The 8302-nt window shown below is 35.7% G+C and overlaps 1 long non-coding RNA gene across 1 annotated transcript; it reads left to right on the forward strand.

Moving 5' to 3' along the window:
* Positions 1-26: 26 nt before the first annotated feature.
* LOC138314484 (uncharacterized) lies at positions 27-4456 on the forward strand. The gene is made up of 2 exons (XR_011207378.1): positions 27-105; positions 1641-4456. It is a non-coding gene; the product is annotated as an uncharacterized lncRNA (long non-coding RNA).
* Positions 4457-8302: the final 3846 nt, after the last annotated feature.

Here is an 8302-nt window from a genome sequence, read left to right on the forward strand (position 1 = left end):
CAATGTCAATCATATTTTCAGACTGAGAAAACCAAGAAAAACTCCTAAAAAGGAAGGAAAGATTTGGGGTTTCAACAAGTGCAAACAGATAGTTTAGAAGCTGATGTACGTATTATTAGTGACTATAAATATCCTTATCAGACAAAATCAGAGCAAAAAAATTTCTTGACACTAAAGTCCTACGTTATTCTGAAGTATCTGATCGCTGTGCATGCACCAAACTCAAATAAATTATAAGTACGAGTGCACCGTTCTATTATTTTCCTTGTATAGGTGTAGATTCCTGTGTAAATCCGCTATGCACAGATTCCCAACTGCGCCCTGCTGTGACTTGGAAGTCCGTGTCATATAGCGATATTTTTTAACAGATTTCGCCATGGATTTTTAGATGAACACAAAACTCACAAAAACACAAATTAGGAAATACGTGTCCAGAGATCATCTACTATAACCATGGTAACAACAGAAAACAATACACATGCAACGCAATTTTTGTGTAAAATACCAGCAGCGTATCATGCCAAAGTCTTGCATAGGTCACGTTATTCTAAGCATCTGATCGACTTTGGAAACTTCCGAAAACAATACAATGCAATTCAGGTTTTATATAGTCAATAAAAGAAAGTGACAAAACTGATAACTTTTAGTACCGGCACATATTTAATTATATCACATTCATCATAGGTTCTAGGTGTACGTTGCACTATCGCTTAATAAAACCTGGTGACCATAGAACACGATTTGCTGCAGTTTCTAAATTAACATTTATAAAATTTGCACAGCTATTGCGTTAGAGGAAACAGAATAAATTAAAACACATTATAAAATAGATCAGTCTGAGTGTCCTGAGCTCCTAGATCTAATGTACCCCAGAAGGTGTTCAACGCATGAAACAGGTAAGGTCATCCAAACGTGCACAGAGACTGGACAGTGTTCTAGCGGACAACTATTTTGAACAACGAAACAAGTTTATGGTATCAATATGATAATAAACACACTTTTATGTAACAAAGAACTTCAAAGTAATTTCAAGGGCGGAAACTATCTCCTTGCAATAGTTCCAAAGATAATGAGCGAAAGTGCTACGTACGTACACCTGTTGCAGAGGATGATTTCATACCAGAATTAAGGTTAGGAAGTGTTTAGCGAGCACTTAATGTCTTAACAGACATATTTCTGGTTTTTATATTATTTTTTGTGTTAAATATGCTCCACTGCAGGCTGATGGTATTTTTACTTTATCATTAAACAGGAGCAGACAAATTAGCATTTTTCTTCAGTTTCAAAAGTGACTAACTCCACACCATTACCACCATTGAAAAGTTTGAGATTCTTATTCTACTTCAAGATAGAAAAAAATTAAAATAATTAATTGCATCCCCCAAAAATTCTGTGACGTACACTATGTCTTATATGGAATGAAGTACTGATTGCGCATGCACCGAAAGCAAAATAAGGAATGAAGTACTGAATGCGCATGCACCGAAAGCAAAATAAATTACCATATTTCATATTATTTTTTGTGTATATTAGACATATATAAACAGGATTAAACACCAATTATTGTTTATCATTTATCCTCTGTCAGCAGTGAAGCATCTTTAAATGTTTAGTTTTAACTTCCATTTGGTTTTTTTCAGGCGAAGAAAAGGAAGCGAGCAGAACGGTTTGGTTTGACATGAATACTGGTAGTGCTTTATCAATATTTCACCTGTTCAAATGCGAGTCATTTATTTCACACTACTTATCTGGCCAGGTTCATTAGCATTTAATTTTTGTTGATTTTAAGATGTTCATAAACTGTGTCCAAGGAGACAGATAATGCAATATTGGAGAACACTGTTTGTTTACTTAATATAAAATCAGGATACTGGCTGATTCCATTTTATATTTGTTTGATCATTATACGAAGGTCTGTGAGTGTTCATATTTTTATGGTAAAAAAGTTTGACATTGAAATATAAACATAACGTTTACCATGTGAAGTTTTTTTTTTGATAATTTGTGGACTATCGCTTAATTCAACTTTAATAGTTTTATTTTCATTTTTTTTAGCTCACCTGGCCCAAAGGGCTGGTGAGCTTATGTCATGCCGCTACGGCTGTCGTCCGTACCTCAGCATTTCCTTTCAATCGCTACTAGTCATAGAGTTATGCATGGAATGTAACCAAATTTGGCCAGAAACATCCTTGGGGGAAGGGAAACAGAGTTTGTATAAATTTTGGCTCTGACCCCCGGGGGGCAGGAGGGGCAGGGCCCAATAGGGGAAATACAGGTAAATCCTGTAAATCGCTATTAGTCTTAGAGTTCTGCATGGATTGTAACCAATTTGACCAGAAACATCCTTTGGGGAAGGGGAACATAGTTTGTATAAATTTTGGCTCTGACCCCCTAGAGCAGACAGAATGGGTCCCAATAGGGAAATTAGAGGTAAATCTTAAATTCCTTCAGAAAAGAAACAATGATCCTGTAATCAGAACATTACTTGGCATTACAATAACCAGGTGAGCGATACAGGCCCTCTTGGCCTCTTGTTCTCAAATAGAGTTCCACTCATGATGATTGTATTGATTAAATTGAATTTTTTTTTTCTATATTTGAATATCCATTATAACTGTTCTTGGCAGGAAAGCTTAACAAAATTTAAATCTCAAAATCATTCCTATAATACTTTTATCAAATTATATAATATGGATTATTGAATTAACAGCTATAATTGTCAGATTTTTGAATAATTCTATGCAAGAATTTGGCCTGAAATGATTAAAAACCTTTTAAGATAATGTTCTTCATTTTCACAGAAACTTATATGCCATATTGTGAAAGATTGATTTTTTTCACTACAAGCCTTGCATTTAACAAACTGTCATTACCATAAGAGCAGAGTTTGAATATGTGAGCTGTAACAGAATGCAAGCATTACTTTCAGAAATTATCAGCTTAGGAATTTATTACATTTTTCGCAGTGAAATATAAGATTTAACGGGGAACATTAAAGTGATATACTTCATTCCAGTGAAAATATCAGTTTTTATATTTTCACTCACTTTTGACCAATCGGAATGCAGCATTGACAGTGAATGTATAATTTTGATTGTAATCTCATTTGTTTGTGCGCGAAAGTGATGTCATATTTTTGTGTAAAAATATGACGTTATGCTCTCAAAATATGACGTAATAATTGCAAGGGCAAATAACTGTAAAATACAATGACAGAATAACTTTTGATTGAACTAGTAGTGATGGTCTTCTGTAAATGGGAGCGAGAAAAAATGTAATAAATAGAATATTCCTTGTTTCTTGATGAATACCCGTAACATTTCATTTCGTGAGGTGGAAACTTTTAAATATCAAAGTTTCAACCTTACTCAATGAAATATAACTGGTGTTCATCAAGAAACAAGGAATATCCACTATATATTGGGTGAAATAGTAGGATTTCTTATTAACAAACATAGCAACAGAACAACCGTCAAAATTATTACCTTTCTCAGTTTAAGGATAGTGGCTGGACTTGACTTGAGTGTTGTTATGGTACAACATTATTTTATTGTTTTAGGATGATAATTTGTGTAGCAATGTTTCATTTCATGTAAGATTTTAGAATACATGTATGTAGAGGGAGTTATATTATAATCATGTGATTGTGTATTCGGTTGTTTGTATGTATGTTTATAAGTAAGTGAGGGAACAGGTTATGGCTGTTTAAATATTCTGTATTTGCATATATTACAGAGTTAGCTGCCCTTACAGGTAGGGATTGATAAGACATCATGTGCTTGCGAGGGTAAAGTCAGATTTTTCTAAGAAAACGACGTGAATTGTGCCCACAAAATAATGTCATCTCAATGGATACCCATCCGCAAGGGGGCTAACTCTATAATATGCAATGACGGAACATCATTAGAGTAGTTAGGCTTATTTCATACTTACTTTCTTCTAGATTGTCATTTTGGTAGCTCTGAAAACCTAATAATTTTTTTCTTTAAACCTTTATTTCATAAGATATGTTCACCATGATAACAATTCATAATTGTATTAGTTTAAATGATTTGTTCTGTCAATTTCATTTGTTATTTCGTCATTATTATCATTGCCCCATTTTTATCCAACTGCAGCTACTGAAAGGATCATGTGAAAGGGACCCTAATAAAATCATGAATAGCCCTTCATTTTATAAAATTTAAGTTTTTGGACAGAGACGTTTTGAAATTAAAAAGACATTAGATATTAAAGGAATTTACTATGATTGAAAATAGAGATAATATGTGAATAGGTTAAACCTGGTTTTCCATAACATAAAAACCAAATGTTTACATTATTGAGAGTAAGAGAGATCTAGAGCTCTCTGAGGTGGTACTGGAAATTTGTAGAAAATAATCATTCGTTATAGATCCAGTGATTTGTTATCACAATATTATTTAGATATTTTATGAAATAAAAGTTTTGATAATTATTTCAATGTTTCTTTTGATTTAACCACAGGTTTATGACGTGGAAAAAAAACCAAAAAACTAAAATATCAGTATTTTTAGTATTTTTAATAAAAAAAAATTTGCGAGTCGTAAACCTGTGATTTAACAAACAAACAAAAACAAACATCCTCAATACTACCTACTAGGGTTACTATCACTATCTTGATAAGTACCCCTGGACTATGTTGAAATAAAAATGATGGCATTTTAGGAGAAAAAACACCTGACCAATCACAGGCCAACAGAAACTACTGAGAGCAACGACAAACTTCTAAGCCATAGTCAACCAGTGTACTGTTACTAAATTCTTTTGATCTACATCAAAGGACCAAATAATGTCTCGTCATGTCATTTCATCACCTGCCAATACTAAAGTCATGTCATTTCATCACCTGCCAATACTGACGGAATGCCATTTCATGACCTGCCAATACTAACATCATGACATTTCATCACCTGTCAATACTAACATCATGTCATTTCATCACCTGCCAATACTGACGTCATGTCATTTCATCACCTGTCAATACTGACGTCATGTCACTTCATCACCTGCCAATACTGACGTCATGTCATCACCTGCCAATACTGATGGAATGTCATTTCATAACCTGCCAATACTAGGATCATGTCAATTTCATCATGTAAAGTTTCACCTGTCATGTCATTTCAATCACCTGTCAATACTGACGTCATGTCATTTCATCACCTGTCAATACTGACATCATGTCATTTCATCACCTGTCAATACTGACGTCATGTCATTTCATCACCTGTCAATACTGACGTCATGTCATTTCATCACCTGTCAATACTGACGTCATGTCATTTCATAACCTGCCAATACTGACGTCATGTCATGGTGTCATCTGCCAATGCTTATGTTATGTCATGGCATCACTTACCAATACAGATGTCATGTCATTTCACCACCTGCCAATACTGACGTCATGTCATTTCATCACCTGCCAGTACTGACGTCATGTCATTTCATCACCTGTCAATACTGACGTCATGTCATTTCATCACCTGTCAATACTAACGTCATGTCATTTCATCACCTGTCAATACTGACGTCATGTCATTTCATCACCTGTCAATACTGACGTCATGTCATTTCATCACCTGTCAATACTGACATCATGTCATTTCATCACCTCAATACGACGTCATGTCATCATCACCTGCCAATACTGACGTCATGTCATTCATCACCTGCCAATACCGACGTCATGTCATTTCATCACCTGTCAATACTGACGTCATGTCATTCACCTACCAATACTGACATCATGTCATTTCATCACCTGACCAATACTTACGTCATGTCATTTATCACCTGTCAATACTGACGTCATGTCATTTCATAACCTGTCAATACTGACGTCATGTCATTTCATCACCTGCCAATACTGACGTCATGTCATTTCATCACCTGTCAATACTGATGTCATGTCATTTCATCACCTGCCAATACTGACGTCATGTCATTTTATCACCTGCCAATACTGACGTCATGTCATTTCATCACCTGTCAATACTGACGTCATGTCATTTCATCACCTGCCAATACTGACGTCATGTCATTTCATCACCTGCCAATACTGACGTCATGTCATTTCATCACCTGCCAATACTGACGTCATGTCATTTCATCACCTGCCAATACTGACGTTATGTCATCACCAGGGGCGTAGGAAGCGGGGGGGGGGGCAACTGCCCCCCCCCCTCGTTCCCCAGGACGGGGGGGGCAAACATGTCTTTTTGCCCCCCCCCCCCCCCCCCCCCCCCCATTTTCGCCGACTGAATTTTCTAAAAATGTTTATTTGAAAGAAAAAAGGGTCCTCCTGCACATTTTTCGTACTTCATTCTAGAAATTTTTCCGCTGCGCGGCGCATTTCCTTAAACGTTCAAGCACATAATGTCAAACCTTGAATAGTAAAAAATTCAATACACACGAACTAGACTAAAGTGTTCATCAAGGGATTATATGTACTATTTAAAAAATGTCTCTTAAAAGATCAATTTGTTTATATGTCTTAGCGAGACAATTAATTCATTTTTTTATGTTACACAACAATGTTCCGATGGTGTGAAGCCGGTATATTCAGATCGAGTAGGGTTGCATAATGTTATGGCGACACAATTATCATTTCTAAATCGAAAAATTACCATGTTAAGTACGCTTTATAATCATTAAAATACCTCTTAAAACTCATCTCAGCCATTCTAAATCGTATTTTTTTTTTGCCCGGGGGAGAGCCCCCCCCCCCCCCCCCCCCCCTTACACCAAATTCTCGCGCCTTTGAGGGCTCGCAAATTCATCAAAATGCATCGTAAAACTCATCTAAGCCATTCTAAATCGTAATTTTTTTCCGGGGGAGGCCCCAGACCCCCACCACCAAAATCTCGCGCTTTCGGGCACTCGCAAAATCATTAAAATACATTGTAAAACTCATCTCAGCCATTCTAAATTACAATATTTTTCCCGGAGGTCACCCTCAGACCCCTAAAACACCAAAATCTCTCGCCTTCGACGCTCACACGCTAATTTAGCCAAGTTGCATATTCGTTAATTTCCTTTTAGTGACCCCACTGCTTATAAATGTGTACAAGGATTAAATTTAATTAGATATGAAAAATGTACATAAAGCATATATGGTTGGGAGTTGAATGAATCTCCTCCTGTAGGTGCGTACTATTACTATTACGTATTAATCAGGCTGTCTGGTGTGGAATTTCCTAATGACTGATCATTCAATCTATATCTTCAGTTTCAATATAAGACGTTTAACGATCATTGTGTTTTGTGCATGTTTTTTTTTAATTTCATGGTTTTTTACGCGCAGCATCAAATTTTGCTGTTATTTCAGCCACTCGTTCTGAGTGCCTCCTCGAATTTTCCTGTGTGGCAGAACATCTCAAAAGGAAACATGCTTGATCAAAAGATAGTTCCTCCAAATGGAGGCAATGATTGGAATATGCCTCAATTGAAATGAAGGCAAAGTGCAATAGACATTTGTTATTGTACTCATTCATAACTGATATTTTTTCACGAAGAGCGCAAAAAGATAGAAAATACCATCTTCATATCTCTCCAATGGATCTCAAGTATTCGTATAGCTTACTTTTTCATGGATATCTTTAGGAATGATTGCATGTAAGCTGTGAAAATTGTTGCGATCGAAGATTCATTTAAAGTGTTAAATAATCTAGTGACTTGAAACGATATTTGAAATTAGAAACATTTAATATTTGAATAATTATCTGAGTTACATGCATTATCACCATGTAACAATACATCTTGTATAGCTTTACTAAATCCTTGTTTCAATGGATTTTTTTTCAGCGAAACAAACAAGTCGAAAAAGCCGTGTCTAGTAGACGGATGCCTGCTTAGGGTAAAGGAGGTGTCCGTTCACCTTAAAAAATTCCACCATTTGGATACCCAACAACGAAAACAACTCCTATACAAAAAAGAGAGAAGTTCCAGAATAAAAAGGTCTGCTATATCACATTTATTGACTTAATAGGGAGTTTTTCCTTTTTCATCTACAAAAATGAGAAAACAAGACAAGCGTTTGCTGGAAAATACCATTCATTCCGTAAGGCACAACTATGGGAAGACGTAATTTGATTTGATTGCAACAAGCAATTATATTCCTGACCTTGACTGATCTCTTTCCTTTAACCTTCGGTACTGTACTGGTGAACAAGATGCCTTTGAGAAAATTAAAAATAACCTTATAATATGGCTTGGTTAGCCAACCTGTATTCAAGCTATGTTAGAAATATATTCGAGGGATTCTAAACTTCGGCGAATGGTT

Source organism: Argopecten irradians, chromosome 2 (genome assembly GCF_041381155.1).
Source record: "Argopecten irradians isolate NY chromosome 2, Ai_NY, whole genome shotgun sequence".
NCBI lineage: Eukaryota > Metazoa > Mollusca > Bivalvia > Pectinida > Pectinidae > Argopecten > Argopecten irradians.